This window comes from Botryllus schlosseri, chromosome 6 (assembly GCF_051294905.1).
Source record: "Botryllus schlosseri isolate E-star chromosome 6, Bs_hap1, whole genome shotgun sequence".
Taxonomy (NCBI): Eukaryota; Metazoa; Chordata; class Ascidiacea; order Stolidobranchia; family Styelidae; genus Botryllus; species Botryllus schlosseri.
Window position 1 is genome coordinate 27,394,872 of NC_137241.1, and position 16,609 is coordinate 27,411,480.

The following is a 16,609-nucleotide window of genomic DNA, read 5'->3' on the forward strand; positions in this document are numbered from 1 at the left end:
ATTAGGCTTACCATATTTCGGAAATGAAAAAAGAGGACACTTTTTCAGAAATTTCAGACGTGCAAAACTGGAGAAGAATTCTCAAAAACCGGTAAATTTTTCCCACTTCATGATCGGTTGACTAAAAAAAAAAAAAAAGGTCTTCACTTCCGCTCAGAGCTCAAAATCACGTTTTTCACTCCACATTGCCGGGTGGGTGACTAAAAAAGAAAAAGAAAAAAAGGTCTTCTTTTCGCTCAGAGCTGAAATCACCGCTTTTCCCTCCGAAATACCCGCCGGAGCTTCACTTCTGCACTAATTTGCGGCATATCACTCGCAATTTGCTCTAAATCTGACCTAAATTTTCAAAAAAGAGGACAAAATCTCAAAAAAGAGGACAAAAGGGCGTCCTCCGAAGACACTTTCAAAAAAAGTCAAAAAAGAGGACAAATCCTCTTAAAAGAGGACGTATGGTAAGCCTATCATATATATTATATGGTATAGTGTGAACTAACCAAGGTTTCTATAAAATGAGTTCAATAGGACTGTGCTGAACAGTTCCTATATTTTCCGGAAGACAGAGTCGCTGTAGTAGTTATAATGCATGGACATTTGGTATCAGACCTAGTCAGGTAATTCGCATTAACGCGACTGGTAGCGCACTTCTTCTTATGTTCCTTGGCGATCACCAGGCATGGACATTGGACATGGACATGAGCAGGAGGTGGACACCAAATCCACTGTCTTTTATGCAACCCGAGTGGGGAAAATGAAAATTCGACTCCTTTGCATTAGGTTGTATTACACAGTTGAATAATATATACTGACGTCGAAATAACCCCGAATATTTTCGTCTGACACTCGTCAGGAGTAATCGTCAGCAACTGGTAGAGAAAGTTCTCTCCAATTCACTTCTGTTCGGTTTATTTCAATGAATATATTACTCAATTGCATATTGTAGATCTGTACCTCCAAGAAGCTATTCAGATATTGTATTATGTAAAAATCTCTTTTTTAAATCGAAACAGTCTGAGATCCGTTGGAAACAGAGCAGGGGTGTGCGTGAGTGGTATAGCATCCTATTGGCTACGATACGTCACAGTCGCCATTTGACAGCTGTGTTCGCGTGTCGATATAAAATAGGTATTTAAAAGAAAAGACACTCACAGTCGGAGGCTTGGTGTATTTACAAGGGGGCGTTAGCAGTATTTGCTATATGCTGAATGCTAATAATGTGCGAAATGTCGTACCTATTCCTGTCGATTCTTGGAATCGGTTAGCGTGCTCTGCATCGTTTGAAGATGCTGCAGTAAACTCGCGAAACGCGCAAACGTTATTTTTTTGGTGTTGTTTGCTCTTCTGAAACCGAAATTTATATATGGATGTATTATTCAAATGTTTATAGAAGTTCTGTTCCTACGAGATTCTCCTCAAAGAGCATGCGGCATTGCTAACGAGAACACACATTTCATCCGAAGAGTTGTAGTTGTTACGGATCGCAGTCATGTTACTAATGATGTTATTATTATTAAAGGCAGTTGGTAATATCGCCATGGAGACCAAAACATTCGTCGGTTCGAGAATCAGTAACGTTAAAAGCGTCAATATACTCATTGGCAACTCTTGAAAAATTAATTAGTCATCCACCGGTAGTGGAGTTAACGCTCGCTAACTTGCTATCTTGTGGACATTCCAACTTACAAGTTCTTTCCGCGCATGACTATCTATTTATATCGAAGTAGAACGAACAGTTGTGTTGTTCAGAGAATTTCATAAGAAAAACAACCACAAGATTGCAATACAATGAAAAGACAGAATTGAGTCGAAATTACATGGTGAAATCAATCAATCAAACTATCACTATAGCCTACAAATATAGTAAAAAGGGAAGGGAGTGTTAAAACAGGCATGTACTGTACAATTGTAAACGCAATGAGAAATAGTCTACATCGAAAATTAGATGGGTGATGAAGAGACATGACACCATTGAATACAGACGAAGTCGATTCGGTAACTTCAATACCTCCGCTGGTAGTAATCCAATTGAAGTTGCGTGTAAGTGTCCGATGTTGTAGGACTTGCAGTACTGACAGTGCATGGGTACTTGAGACCCCCCAGTATAGAATGCCATGTAGTACTGCATAGATTGGAAAATTGAGAAGAAACGAATGGTCAACACTAAGTTCGGAAAGATGGGTGTATGTGCGGCGTATGCGCAACATGTCGCATACGTGGTATAATTTTTCTCTATGGTGACTCATGGCTCTTCCAGGACAAGTCTGAACTCTGAATCCAGTGATAAACCACAGTATTTGAAAGTTTCAACTCGGGAAATAGGCTATCCACTGCCAAGCAATGACAACAATGATATATATACAACATACAAATTGTAAACAGTATTTGCTTTTTGTTTATGGGTAGACTTGCCTAGATATTCGATTAAATTTGATTCGCAGCATCAATCTCAGGTATATGGCGATCAGAATGAGTTTCGTGGTGTAACCTTTTGCGTCTGTTACTTCAGAATTATAGACCATCCTTGACTCATTTAAACCTCGATTGCCGCCATTATGTATTTTACCTACGCGATATAGTAATGCCTTTGTAGTGACGGCACCAAAACATTGCGTACCGCCACCGTCACGGTTGTTGATGGTGTCGCGCAAAGCTCTCTACAGCTTCTTTTGTTTCAGTGATTCCAAACAGGGACCGTGCTGTGTCTAAAGATCACCTCCATACGACCAGGTAGCGAATTCGTGGATAACAAGAGGGAAATTATTGCTGCAGAATATAGCAAGCAGCCTTTGTCTGAATGTGCTGGCGTGGCACAGGCGGGAGACGGAGCCACTGGCTTTGCCACACCTCCGGTTGCAATATTAGCAGTACTAGATTGTTCTGGTCTTCTTATGTAGGCACTGTTGTGTTGCAGTATAACCAGCAATCACGGCTATCCAACATTACCCAATCATTATGGCTGATATTGTCCATTGCTATTGTGGTCTGTAGCATTTAGGGTGAATATTTCTATATCCACAGTTAGGGTTGCATTTAAAACAAACATATTTAAAACAAGGCCCTTGTTTAAAACATGTTTTTTAGTGTTTTTCTTTGTTTTTTAAGCCATGATGTCACCAATATTCAATTGTGACGTCATAGTGGATTCACACTCACCATTGAAAGTATAGGGTAAATATAGCGCCTTTGACGATATATATATTTACGTACTATAGCTGTTTAGCCGACTATTTTGAGGTTTCCAACCATCCCATATCGTGTACGTCGGCACTATAGGGTGGTAGTCGTCCGTAGGCTCATACAACATGTTTTTTGAAAAGTATTTACACAATTGTGGCATAATTATACAACTTTAAAACAAATTGTTTTGTGAAAAAAGGCCTCTGTTTAAAACACTGTTCTTTTAAAAAGTGTTTAAAACAACCATTTATTTTAAATGCAATCCTATTTACAGTGCACTGTGCAGTGCACTGCTGTATACGTTAAGTTTTAAGGCAAAAATTATGCTATGAGGTTGACGGATATGATATTACATTCACATGGTACACTGCTGATTGTTACATCAATTTCGAAGTCAAGGCTTATGCTATGGGTCTGGCTGATATGGTACTACATTTACAAGGTGCGACAAATTACCGCTGGTATATCTCACTAATGATATCAAGTGTTTGCTATAGTTGCCATTGCGTATAAAGTTTAGTAGACGCATCCCCGAATGCTATTAACGCATGTTGTGTTGGTTTTCCAATAACATTAGGCTCACCTATCAGCCCAAATCGCTATTGCGAGATTTTGTTGGAAAGCCGTAGTAGTATCGGTCTTTGTTGTTTGTTGTCAACAGGGTTCGTTAAAGAGGTCATACAATTCGTATTACCGCTTTATACAGACTTACAATATATCTTTGTTGGATGCGTGTATACAACAACGATCGTATCATAGTGTCCTATATGGTGTCGACACAAGCAAATCGCACGGTTCAATGAAATTGTATCACGTCACAGTTTCCATTTGGCTACAGGCAATTTGACGGTGATTTTTGACTGGCTTGCCGGGCATTAAATTTGATGAATCGGGTATCAATCGAAAGCTGACTCTGCACTGATTACGAAAATATAAATTTTATTCCGCTCGGGGCCCTGGAACCCCCACAATCAGCCCCCAATTATTCATTGTCGAGTAGATTGGCAGTGTGACGCAACAATGATGTCTGGCGAAACGAGAGACACGCTCAAGAGCAAGGATGCGGCCGAGCGGCGAGAGTGGGATCAGCTGACGTCGCGGCAATAGCGATGTGCAAACGCGCGACAGAGAAACGCTGCGCTGTTGATACTTTTTCTATGCGTTTCGGTACAAGCGAGCACACACCAGCCTTTCCTTGACTTGTAAGGGTAGAACTGGGTCCACAGAATGTATTAGGGCCCTACCAATTTTCGCGCAATATCCTTCAGCTGATAAAGATATGTAGGCTACGTCTAAGTAGTCTACATTGGATATGTCAGATTATTATGATATCGATTGCCTTAGCCCGCTTGTTGCGTAGGGCTCCAGAGACACGTCGCGCTGTTGATGGCGGGTGTCGATACTTTCTATAGTCGCTTTTATGGTCAAGTGTGAGCAGGGAGCATTGAGCATGAGCATACATTACAAGCTTTTATTTGATCCGTATGGGTAGGACTTGGTCCGCGAATGCAGCAGGTAAAATGTTGATTGTTGAATAAAGTTTAACAGCAGGAGTGTCGAATTAGACTGGTATCGCTGTCCGGATTCAATCCGTTACTAGAAAGCTTGCGGGCCATACCTGCCAAATGGTTCCAAAATGTTACCACCAAATTCATACCTTTGTTTTTCACTGGAACATATCTGATATCACTATAAACGTTGACGTTGGAAGTTGGTTTAGCATTTTTCAATCACCAAATAGTTTTTTTGAATGCCGGGGACCTTTTGCGTCAAAAGTAATACAGTGGTATCACAGATCGAATTATATTCATTATGTAGCCTGTATGTATATTCCTAATGTAACTTACGTAATACGGATTTGCAGTATTTTTTTCGCATCTGTGAATAACTGAATGTCCATTGTCCATTCGGCCCAACAGAGTTTGCACTTTTTGCCTTCTCGGAATTTGGCAAGGTCACCGACGTGGTGCTTATGGGGACTAGAGTGAAAACTCAACACTGTAGTTGTATTACTACAATATGATATCTTTACATTATCTAAATTTGCTGTCTTGAGTGAATCTTATTACTTGAAAGTATATTTTTCTTACTAGAAATATCTCTAACAGCTGAAGGATTGCGCGAAAATTGGTAGGGACCAAATACATTCTGTGGACCCAGTTCTACCATTACAAGTCAAGGAAAGGCTGGTGTGTGCTCGCTTTTAGCGAAGCGCATAGAAAAAGTATCAACAGCGCCACGCATCTCTGGAGCCCTACGCAACAAGCGGGCTAAGGCAATCGATATCATAATAATCTGACATATCCAATGTAGACTACTTAGACGTAGCCTACATATCTCTATCAGCTGAAGGATATTGCGCGAAAATTGGTAGGGCCCTAATACATTCCGTGGACCCAGTTCTACCCTTACAAGTCAAGGAAAGGCTGGTGTGTGCTCGCTTGTACCGAAACGCATAGAAAAAGTATCAACAGCGCAGCGTTTCTCTGTGGCGCGTTTGCACATCGCTATTGCCGCGACGTCAGCTGATCCCACTCTCGCCGCTCGGCGGCATCCTTGCTCTTGAGCGAGTCTCTCGTTTCTCCAGACATCATTGTTGCGTCACACTGCCAATCTACTCGACAATGAATAATTGGGTGCTGATTGTGGGGGTCCCAGGGCCGCGAGCGGAATAAAATTTATATTTTCGTAATCAGTGCAGAGTCAGCTTTCGATTGATACCCGATTCATCAAATTTAATGCTCGGCAAGCCGGTCAAAAATCACCGTCAAATTGCCTGTAGCCAAATGGAAACTGTGACGTGATACAATTTCATTGAACCGTGCGATTTGCTTGTGTCGACACCATATAGGACACTATGATCGTATCATGTTACGTTCACGTGTTGGGCTTATGGATTTCCAGGATGTAGTAAATTAGTGAGTGCTGTGTTTTGTTTCGCTTGAGTGCCTCCGGTGATCGCAATTTCTAGACGATTATGTCCTATTCGAAGCGACACCGTTAGCGCACACGGGCTATTTCGGTTATAACTAGGGCTGGGCAAAATGATTCGAGTACTCGAATCTGAATCGAGTATTAATTTTAATGATTCGAGTCGAGTAGTAAAATACGATTTTTTCGAGTACTGAAATTATACGCTCCTCGCCACTGAAAGTTAATTTATCAACGAGAATTATAGTTTCAATACTCATTTTCACAGTTGAAGCCTTGAAACCTTGATTGGCGGTATCGTAGCATACGAAACATATAGTACAAAGCTACGAAAGTTACTGGACGTAGCACATTTCCAAAATCATGATTATGCCACAGAATTTTCACCAAGTGGAATGAGATCGGATGGACAAAATAATACCAAAGTATCATTTATGAGATGTATAATAGGCATTATATTCTTTATGGTGGCATAAACGGTACATATTTGAACTTTGACTTATTTTATTCAGTTATGACGTCATAATGAGTGATACTCGATTACTCGACTCGACTCGAAGCATATTACGTGATTCAGAATCGAATCACTCAGCTACTCGATTTTGCCCAGCCCTAGTTATAACTTGCGTATATTATTACTGCAGGCATTGCTACATGCGTTAGGATGGGGTAGGTGAACTTCAAATTACGTGGCGTAATCGTCGTATTAACACCGTGTTTTTCCGAGGATTTGCCAATGTCCAGCTCCCGTCAATGTTCTCTGCTTTTGAAAGTAAATATGTTTTGGACGTGCTTCAAAATCTATTGCGAAGTCGGCGTGAATTATAATCCCAAACAGTGCCTTGGGTATGTCTCTCATACGTGAATCGCCATTTCATTGAGATAACTAGATGTTCTACTTTCGCTAGCTGCAAAACTCAACCAAATACCATCTCAATCACCAAATTCATGCTTTACACAACACATATTCAATATGAAATCTTGGTACTCACTACCAAACAGAAGGTGTTTACTGTAAACATATTAATACCACTAGTGTCGTGTCTTATGCAGTGTAAAACGCCTATAAATTTCGCAGGACTTTTTACAGTGCTACACTTCTACATACATCGACATTGCCATGGTCTCCTGGTGTTATTGAAAGGTCACAATGCGTCATTTGCATGAACATAATAATCGAATGGGCGTATTGAGGGGCTGTCGAGGTGTTCAATGAATTGGTTGCTATTTGTCTTGAATACAGTCATTAGTAATGTGTCTGATGACCAATATTATCTTCCAACTTGTTGCAAGACTCACCTCTTTGTGTATGTATAGATTATATAACGTGTTTATTAAGCTTTAACCCATTTACTATCACATCAGCCTGCGGACACAACCAGATTTACTACGAGACAAAGCATTGCGCAACTTTTAGAAATATACGCGATCGAACACGCCCAAACATGTTGGCACAGAACAAAGCCATTGGCTGCCAGCTGCCTACTCCAACCAAAATATTAGCGGTGCCGACTGCCGAGCACCACTAACTTCGCCTGTCATTGAATCAATAAACTCTGTTACAATTCAACATGAAGATTTACAGATTGCGTGAAACAGAGTTAATGAAAAAGATGTTGTTTTGAGTAGCAGTAGAAATGAAGAATCACCGTAAAGTCGCTGTGTTCTACTGTTGATGCAGTGCTAGAAAGTATATTCTCGCGATGCTGGTCACAGCCACTCGACATCAATAATTTCATTTTTGCTCAACGATTACATATTACCAAGCTCTATATGTTTCCTAGCCCTAGAGTAGAGACCGTGCAAACCTGCCTGTCGAGTAACGATGAGCTTGAGCATTGGTGAATTGAATACAATATGGTTGACGCTGTCGGAATGGTTCCCCCGAACTGATTCCGTACACTCTTGTGTGAAGTTTGTATTAGCCGCTTTCCCACAATGAACACCACTATTCATAAATGACCACTCGCGAATAAAATGATATTACAGTATGCAATGCTACTAACGTAATTAGCTATACCATGAGAAACGTTTGTTGTCATAATTTTGAATGACGAAACGTAAGCTACTGCTATGCAAAGAGGCAATCATCTACTAATGTTAGGAAGTTATTTTACAATTTATCGTCTTGGCCGTTAGGTGGCGGAAAAGACAGAGCTTATATTATAGGTCAACTGCGACACTGGCGGATGACCAGCTGTCTCATCGTTGTCGTTTGTTAGAAACTTCTACGACTCTTTACATACAGCAGTCCTAGATTTACAGTGGTGAAAGTATTTCTGCGACCCACAGTTGCGAAGCTTCTACTCCGAGACCAACTGCGCTCATAACATTAAGTGCTTGTTGATATGATGTGATTTACTTCCTGCGAACGTAGTTGGTGACGCACTCCGAATGCAAAAGCACTCCTGCGTGCGTTTTTGGATGCGTATTGACATAAACAATTGTACTGGCAACGTGGGCTAGGTAGAACACACCATAGTTTAATATTATTTTGCAGTATCGCAGCGTCATGTTTCAAATCACTAGTATCACGTGAGATCACACCGCAAACACTTTTCCTGTAGGAAGCAATCCCACGATTATTCTACAGATCAATATCAAATACCCACTATTGCCCAATCCGGATTATTCTCGGCAAATGGTATGTTTCTTGATAGCAAATGTCATCTGCGAAGTCACTACAGTGGCGGGCATGATCACGTATATAAATAGATGATGTTCTTAAATCGAGGTTGGGCGTGTTTTCATAAGGTTGTAACGCCGCGAGAACCAGACAATCAAAAGAATTTCACAGGTATTTTGGTCCCTATGTGGCCGACATGGTGTTGCCGATACGTTTTCTAGAATTCTCCCAACATATTCACAGATCACTATGTGTGTCACCAATGTCCACGCCTTTTCACTGCCCTATAGTCGCGTGGGATCCACTTCTAACATGCATATTACATAACCCTAGTGGTTATATAACCAACGGAAATTAAACCAATGAACTCATGCATCCGGTATGAGCTATCGAAGCATGGAACGCCCGCGTGGATACACTATGCGTAGTTTATTACTCTTCGAATTACCGCGGTAGTGTCATGCTATTTGTTTGTTATTACACCGTTACATGATATATGACTTGCATCACATGTGTTTTGTCCGGATTATTCAACTGTATATTGAAAAGTCACAAATCACTCATTGAGGTCTGGCTGCAGCTGGCAGAGATCGAAAGTAACAAGCAAACTAATTTAGTAGCGCATGGCCTTTTAGTAGGCCACAGTGATGAGCTAATACTGATTTCTGAGAATCCGTATCCGTCCTACATCTTGAGTCTATGATGAACTATCCGTCCGGGTCCGAACAATCCCAACCAAAAATCCACTCGAATCCGAATAATGCGGTCCAGAATCCGAAAAATCCGAATCGAATAACTTTTGCGAATAGTCCTAATTGTACATCTGAGCAGAGTAGTCTTTACAAATGCTAAGGTTAGGGTTAACTGATCTATATTTACTTGGACCTTTGACAGAAGAGCTTTAGGGTGCCACCAGTCCTATCAGAACGTGTTTACTTTCCGTGTTAGGTTGTCGAACGGACGATTTTTTGAAATCAAAAGTCACTTTTGGTCAGAACTATCCAAAATTATCCGAAGCAAAAGTTACAAGTATCCTAAAATATCCGAAACAAAATCTGCAATATAATCTGCAATATAATCCGAATCCGATCCGACTGTCTCAAAATGTTGCAAAATCCGGCCCGAACGCTATCCGAGTCCATCCGATGCTTATCACTGGTAGGCAGGCCTGTTTATTTTTGGATTTCTCCAAAAATAACAAAAATAGCTTAGTTTTGGATGTTTTCAAATTAAATTTTGGAGAATCTCCAAAAATAAGAAATGAAGGTGTTTTTAGCCCTAATAATACATAGAAAACTTCACCGAAAGTATGTTAGTATCATGTATTCATGTTCTTCAACACATCGACATCATCAGTGAATTTGATCCAACTGTCTAATATTCGTCACAAAGTCTTTGGCCTGGAGAATGCCCTCCAAATAAAAATCAGTTGGTGACGCCTGGTAGAGACCTTTCTCCCAGTTGATTTTCGAGAAATCGGCTTCGACCGTCGCAGTTGTGGGAAACATCGAGCCATGTGGGTCCAAAGAACTGTCGCTCGTCAATAATGCGCTTGAAAGTGACGTCCATTTTATATCAGACAGACATGGATTGGAATTGGTCTTCGATATTCTGTATCTACTCAGGTGTCCACTTGTTCGACAGCCCACCCCGGTGTTTGTCGATCAATTCACTGATCTGCAAATAAAGTAGCTTACATATATGTATCACTCTTGTTTATATTATTAGAATCTAAAAGAGCAAGAAGTGTTTGTTCTGTCCTGCCTACGAGGTTGCACCACTTGATGTGGTAGACAGGGCAGAACCCTTTCATTGTCGGCAACTTCAATTTTCTTTATGCCGTCGATGAGCCCTGCTATAAGGATCCTGGCTGCCTCGAACGTGGACTGCTTCTCTTCTTCGTCGATATTCTCGAGAAGGTCGAGGACTGCACAGTGCACACTCTGACCCTCCACAAAATTGCGTGACTCAGTGAACTTGAAATTCCAGCACCCTCTGACCAGAGGACATTCCTTGCCGCAGGTGTCATTGTCCCAGTCCTCAGCGGGCACCGAGCTCGAAGGCGTTCGACCAGGCGATGGAGCTCATCCTGATGCTCCACGATCAGATGACCAAGTCCCTGAATCTTTGTGACGGTAGTGCTCAGCTCTGTGGCCATGCACTCGAGGATGATAAGTTGGATCCACCAATGCAGCGGAGGTGCACAGGCCGGACTTTTATCGTTTATAACCCCGAGGAGTTTGGTACGGTGTCTAGGCAACCAAGTGGTCATCTTCTTAATTGACAACCAACACGTGTCTACAAACTTGGGGCACATACTTTTCTTTTCCTGGATCAAGTCCTGTTGCCGTTGGAGGTAGCCATTCAGTCCCATCATCGTGTGGACGAAGTTATTGTTGTAGAGGTGGCGGTATTCGGCCTACGTCACAAGATCCCGCCCGCACCACACTCGCACGATTTCATACCATGCCGCCTCTTTAACCCTTGTCGTGTCGCCTCTGATCCTTCCAGTAAGTGGAAGTACTTTTAGCGTTTCGGAGACCCCCTCCCGCACACACATGCTGTTTTTGTGTGTGTTTGTGAGTTTCCTGGTTGTTTTAACAGTATTTACACTGCTCTGACTCATGCATTTCACTAAAAAACTTGGAAAAACATCATCCAAAAAAAGCTTATATTTGGATGTTTTCAAATCTTATTTTTGGAGAATCTCCAAAAATAAAACCAAATATCCAAAAATAAACAGGCCTGCTGGTAGGCCATGAGTAGCGATGCATTAGCCTCCTTTGTTTTGAGCGTCTAGAGGACCACGGAAGTGGTCACTAACGAGCGGTCCCTCTTTTTGAGTAGTGTAGGCTATTCAAGTACATTTTGATTACTTATACTACTACTCCCACAAGTGGTTGTGTTTGTAGACTGCTTCCACTTTTACTTAACAGTAGGCAACAATAGTTACTTTACCACTTTGGGTTCTGTAAAGTAAACGCGGTTCGGGATATGTTGACTGAAGATAGTGTCGACGATTTCACTCATTTGGTGTCATTAGTCATTTAGCTTTAGTCATGGGGACGCTGCCCCTTGCAATTCCAAAAGTACCCATCACCGAATTTACTTGCTAAAGGTTTGTGATCCATGGACTAAATCTACTTTATGGAGCCAATTACTTGTGAAGTTTACGGCCCATCATATTCTACTCCTACTTGAAGTAGTTTTGACATATATTCGAAGTGATTACTTCTACTTGTGATTCAGTAGAAACTCACGCCATTACTTCTACTTCTATACTTTAGTACCAGCATTGACCACTTTGACCATCTCTGTCGAGTGACATATGAACTAACCATCGGGATTCGACCTTGAAATCCACAGCAGTCGACAAAGATTGGGGTGTAAGCCTAGCTATATATAATATTCCAGTGTCGGAGCTGCGTATTATTATTTTCGCATCCCGTTAAGCTTAACACTGTAGGGCAGTGGTTTTCAACCTTTTGTCTTTGCGGATCCCCTTTGGATCGTCACGGACCCCCGCGAACCGCTCCCCCAAGTTTCACTTCAAATTTACTTCTATTATCGTGCAAGCATCGTATCTGTCTTGTGCAAACATTAAGTCTAGGCTAAAGGGATAAATTGCAAAAAAATGACCTTTCTTGAAAAAAAAACATCATACTATTTATGTAGAAATTGGGAAGAATTTTATCATTTCAAAGCGAATTCTGTAGCTGCAGTTCGTGAAATACACGACCGTGTCTTGAAAATCCACGACGTCGGTTTGACATGAACGAGTGCCGAAAATCCGTTAATTTCCACTGAGATAGGTGGTGGCGAATGTAATAATCACGCGTAACGATTCCGAATTCCGACGACGCATTTGGGTATATGATCGCAACATATATGGCACCAACATAACGTCCAGCCTATAATCATTTCTATGTAGGGGATCATGTTGATGTTATTCTGGAATAACGGTTATGTATTTCACAGGAGAAAATGGATTTTTGCTAACAAATTTATTCCCAAACCCCAACAAAACACCTGTAAATAGCAATATGTTTGTATCGGTAGGCTATTGGAACAGTAGAATATTTCCTCTCAGACGGCCAATCTGTTTCTGTAATTCCTGAAGTTTTATAAGTTATGAAACGAAACTGCTTCTCGATTTAAAAATATACAAATTAGGTTATCAACAATTTTGCAAATTTGAAGGTTTCGCGGACCCCCTGAAAATGCTTCTCGGATCCCCCGTTGACAATAATTGCTGTAGGAGTTGCATGTAACTTATTTGTCCGGTCGGATATTCTCCCAAGTTTCCCAGAAAGAGAGTTGGTAAGTCGCACCATGAATTGAACTGATCTGTAAATTATACTTCAAACGATTATATACACTGATTAATATCCCCAAATATATCAATTCCTGATGATGAGAACACGGAAATGTGACATTATTGATAACACTACACAGTTAAAAACCGATGCAGGATTTTTGCCTGCGCATAATGACATGTTTGCAGATCGATTTCCCTATAAGTTGGGGATTTTTACAGATCGGACCTATAATCCCTCCGTCTCATAAACCCCAGCAGTATTCTCGGACATGGTCCAGTCAGTCCTATATATTTCTCGGACATAGCAATCCTCGTTAAAAATAATGTTTGTCAGGCGTAATTATTTCCTATATCTCAGTGGTGCCCAACCTTTTCAACTCATCGCCACCTTATCAATATTGACTCCAATTTTCGCCCACCATATTTGCGGATCCGAAAAAGAGGACATATAATCGGGAAATTTATTCACCTAACTCTGATGGCTGGTGAATTTACTTTTAAAAAGGCCATTTCCGAGGCGGTAGGTGCTCCGAAAATCGGTTTCCGCGTCTACTTTCCGTTGAGTTGACCGTTTTACCTTTTTTCGCACCATATGCAAGGCCATATTCACTTGCATCTTTTGACCGTGTTAATTATAAATATATTTCACTCGATGTTCTAACATTTCCGCAGTCGCCCCCTTTGGTATTTTCGCCTCCTTTTTTCTTCTTCTCATAATCGCCCACTAGGGGTAATATCACCCACGCTGGGAGCCACTAGTATAGACGTTCCTGTCCGTGTTCAAAAATGACTTTTTTTCTCAAATTGTACTGGCTACTTGATAAAATTGTTAGGTTAGCTAATTTAAGCCTACACACCAAATTTGGTTCAATCCCAACCAGTAGCCGCATTGCTACAGGAGAGGAAAGTTTCTATTTATTATAGAAAAATTGTTTTTGAATACAAATTCAAAATTTTTTATTCGCCCCGTCAAAGTGTTTGGTTGTCTAAATGTCTGTAGAAACGATGTCCACCAAATTTGACTCAATTCCAACCACTGGAAGCGGAGTTATTGCAGTCGAAAAATTTGGATTTGAATAAAATAGTATTTATGGTGGCCAATTCTTGAATTATTTATTATAGTTGTGCCCACCGTAAATATTATTTTATTCGAATCCCAAATAAAAAGGTGAAATTAGTGTTGTGATAAACGCCTTTTCACGTCAAGTATTGACAGAACGTTTCAACAATTTCTCCCCCCCCCCCCTAACTCTCAAAATCGCCAGCGTTGGGAGCCACTGCTGTAAATGATGATATATATATATAAAAATCTGCAATACCTATGATACAGTGATGATTAAAGATTGTATTGAATATGGACATTTATGACACCACTCACATTTGGGCAAGTACAATTGTGACGCGAGGTTGGGTAAGATGGGCTGCTAATTCCAACAGGATTTTACTACGTGGTATCAACACCAGGATACATAATCTATCACAATCTTTTTCGAGACGCTAGTTTCCGAACACCATAACAATCCACATGTTGTCATGTAGCCTAACATACATCTAGCCTCTGTGTAGGTCAACTGCTGTAGTTCTGTAGGAAACCCGACAAGTGTCTTTCAAGTGGATCACGTTTCCATGGAAGCCCATCCGGATATAAATCTATATACGCTACCGTGGACGTCAATCCTTTATCCTGTATCCGCCAATATAAACACTCTTCGGATAGGACCACCGACATGAAAAGGATAATTTCCTTTAATAGACGACCCCACGGCTGTGAAGTGTCTTCGGTCATTATCTCAGAAGCTCGATTTATATAACGATAGCGCTAAAAATTATTATCAATGACACTGACTTCAATTCAAAATCACCATCAAAGCATCAAAGTCAACAAACAATTGATGATATCGAATTATGCCCGTCGACTCGTAAAACGGTATTCGCGACATGGGGAGAACTGGTTTCACGGCGGCATTTTTTATGACTCATCGTAAAAGTGAAGGACCACCTCTCAGTTGATGTACAAGTCATATCCGCGGAGATTATTATGTCCCGCGGTTGCGAAGGCGACCCCGCTGTGCTACTCTTGAGGACGAAACGGAGCCTATTGAAGGGTACTTCACTCGCGATCAATAAGTGGGCATAGGGCAATCAGTCGCAGGATGTTCAATACGTTGAGATCAACTTGACTTTAAACGTCTAAACCTTTCGATCTTTGTCTTGGCTACCATCAAACAGACAACTGAACAGAGTTCTAGTCGCCTGTTGACTTTCCTACCGATGCAATATCGGTTGCCTATAGTTAGTAACTACTAGTAACCCCGCTATTAGTTAGTTCACTGTTTATCAAAATGAAACATGTAGTCATCACCAAGGCGAATAACTATATACATAGTACTAAAAGCTTTCGTGAAGGACAAACATACAAGTGGGGACCCATCATACAGCTGGTCCGTGGACATATGAGCATGCGACATTACAGCATGCGACACTTCGGCGTGCGACAATTTGGCATGCGACACATGAGCATGTGGGTTAAATTACGGGTTAGGGGTAGGTTAGGGTTGGATTTATGGTTGAGTTAGGGTTAGGCTTTAGGTTAGGATATATATAAGGGTTAATTTCAGGGCTATGTTTCGGGTTAGGGTAAGTAAGTAAGTAAGTAAGTAAGTAAGTAAGTAAGTAAGTAAGTAAGTAAGTAAGTAAGTAAGTAAGTGAGTGAGTGAGTGAGTGAGTGAGTGAGTGAGTGAGTGAGTGAGTGAGTGAGTGAGTGAGTGAGTGAGTGAGTGAGTGAGTGAGTGAGTGAGTGAGTAAGTAAGTAAGTAATACAGGCCTAAAAATTAAAACTGCCAAGTAGAAGTAGTCTAAAAGCATAACCAAGTATAGGCAAAATCTACTTGAGTGAACCAAAAAAGTATTCGTACTTTGTTGCTCATCACCTATATGGTAACGTTCCATAATAGTCCAATCTTTTTTCCATGCCCTTTGTAAAGTTTTGAGTATCCTATATCTGATTTTCAACAAATTTGGCTTCTACTATTGTATATTATCATTCAGATTGTGATTTCCAATCCAAGAAGAACACAAATAAAGATTTTAATAAATTATCTTTCCCGAAACACTACTTGATTCCAAATCGACGGAACATGTATTCAACAAATCGATCGCTGTATTACGAATACAAATTCCAATAGGTGTCCGTAACGTGTACGATCGCTACCATGTAGCTTTTACGCCACCATTTGTACCGGCGAGTCCCTAAAAGGATTCCACAAATGTATCTTATTTCAAACATTCCGTTAAAGAATACTTTCTAAAGTTACTTTCTCAATTGTCTTCTGTATAGGAGAGAATACTTATAGATACGTAGCGAAGCCTGCTATTTCTCTGCGGGTATTACCGGATCGAAGCCGAGGAACAGCTAGGCAACAAATACGTCCCGAAACCGAGACTGAAGTAGCGATACACGATGTATAACATTGAACACATAAAATGCCCGGCAGTTCTTCAGTTTCACTGTGATATTTATGCCAGTATTTATGCTGAATTGATACAGCTTTTAAGAGAAA

General features: G+C 40.8%; 1 protein-coding gene and 1 long non-coding RNA gene across 3 annotated transcripts in view; one reads left to right on the top strand and one right to left on the bottom strand.

Moving 5' to 3' along the window:
• Positions 1-773: 773 nt before the first annotated feature.
• Positions 774-16,609, top strand: part of LOC145441917 (glucosidase 2 subunit beta-like) — a 109,138-nt gene continuing 93,302 nt past the window's right edge. For both annotated transcript variants that reach the window (XM_080319872.1, XM_080319873.1), the window contains exon 1: positions 774-783. The gene's annotated coding sequence lies outside the window, so the exon portion shown is untranslated. The remainder of the gene's footprint in view (positions 784-16,609) is intronic.
• Positions 4,615-16,609, bottom strand: part of LOC145441931 (uncharacterized) — a 110,028-nt gene continuing 98,033 nt past the window's right edge. Inside the window, exon 2 of the long non-coding RNA XR_013915917.1 lies at positions 4,615-5,273. This is a non-coding gene — a long non-coding RNA (uncharacterized LOC145441931). The remainder of the gene's footprint in view (positions 5,274-16,609) is intronic.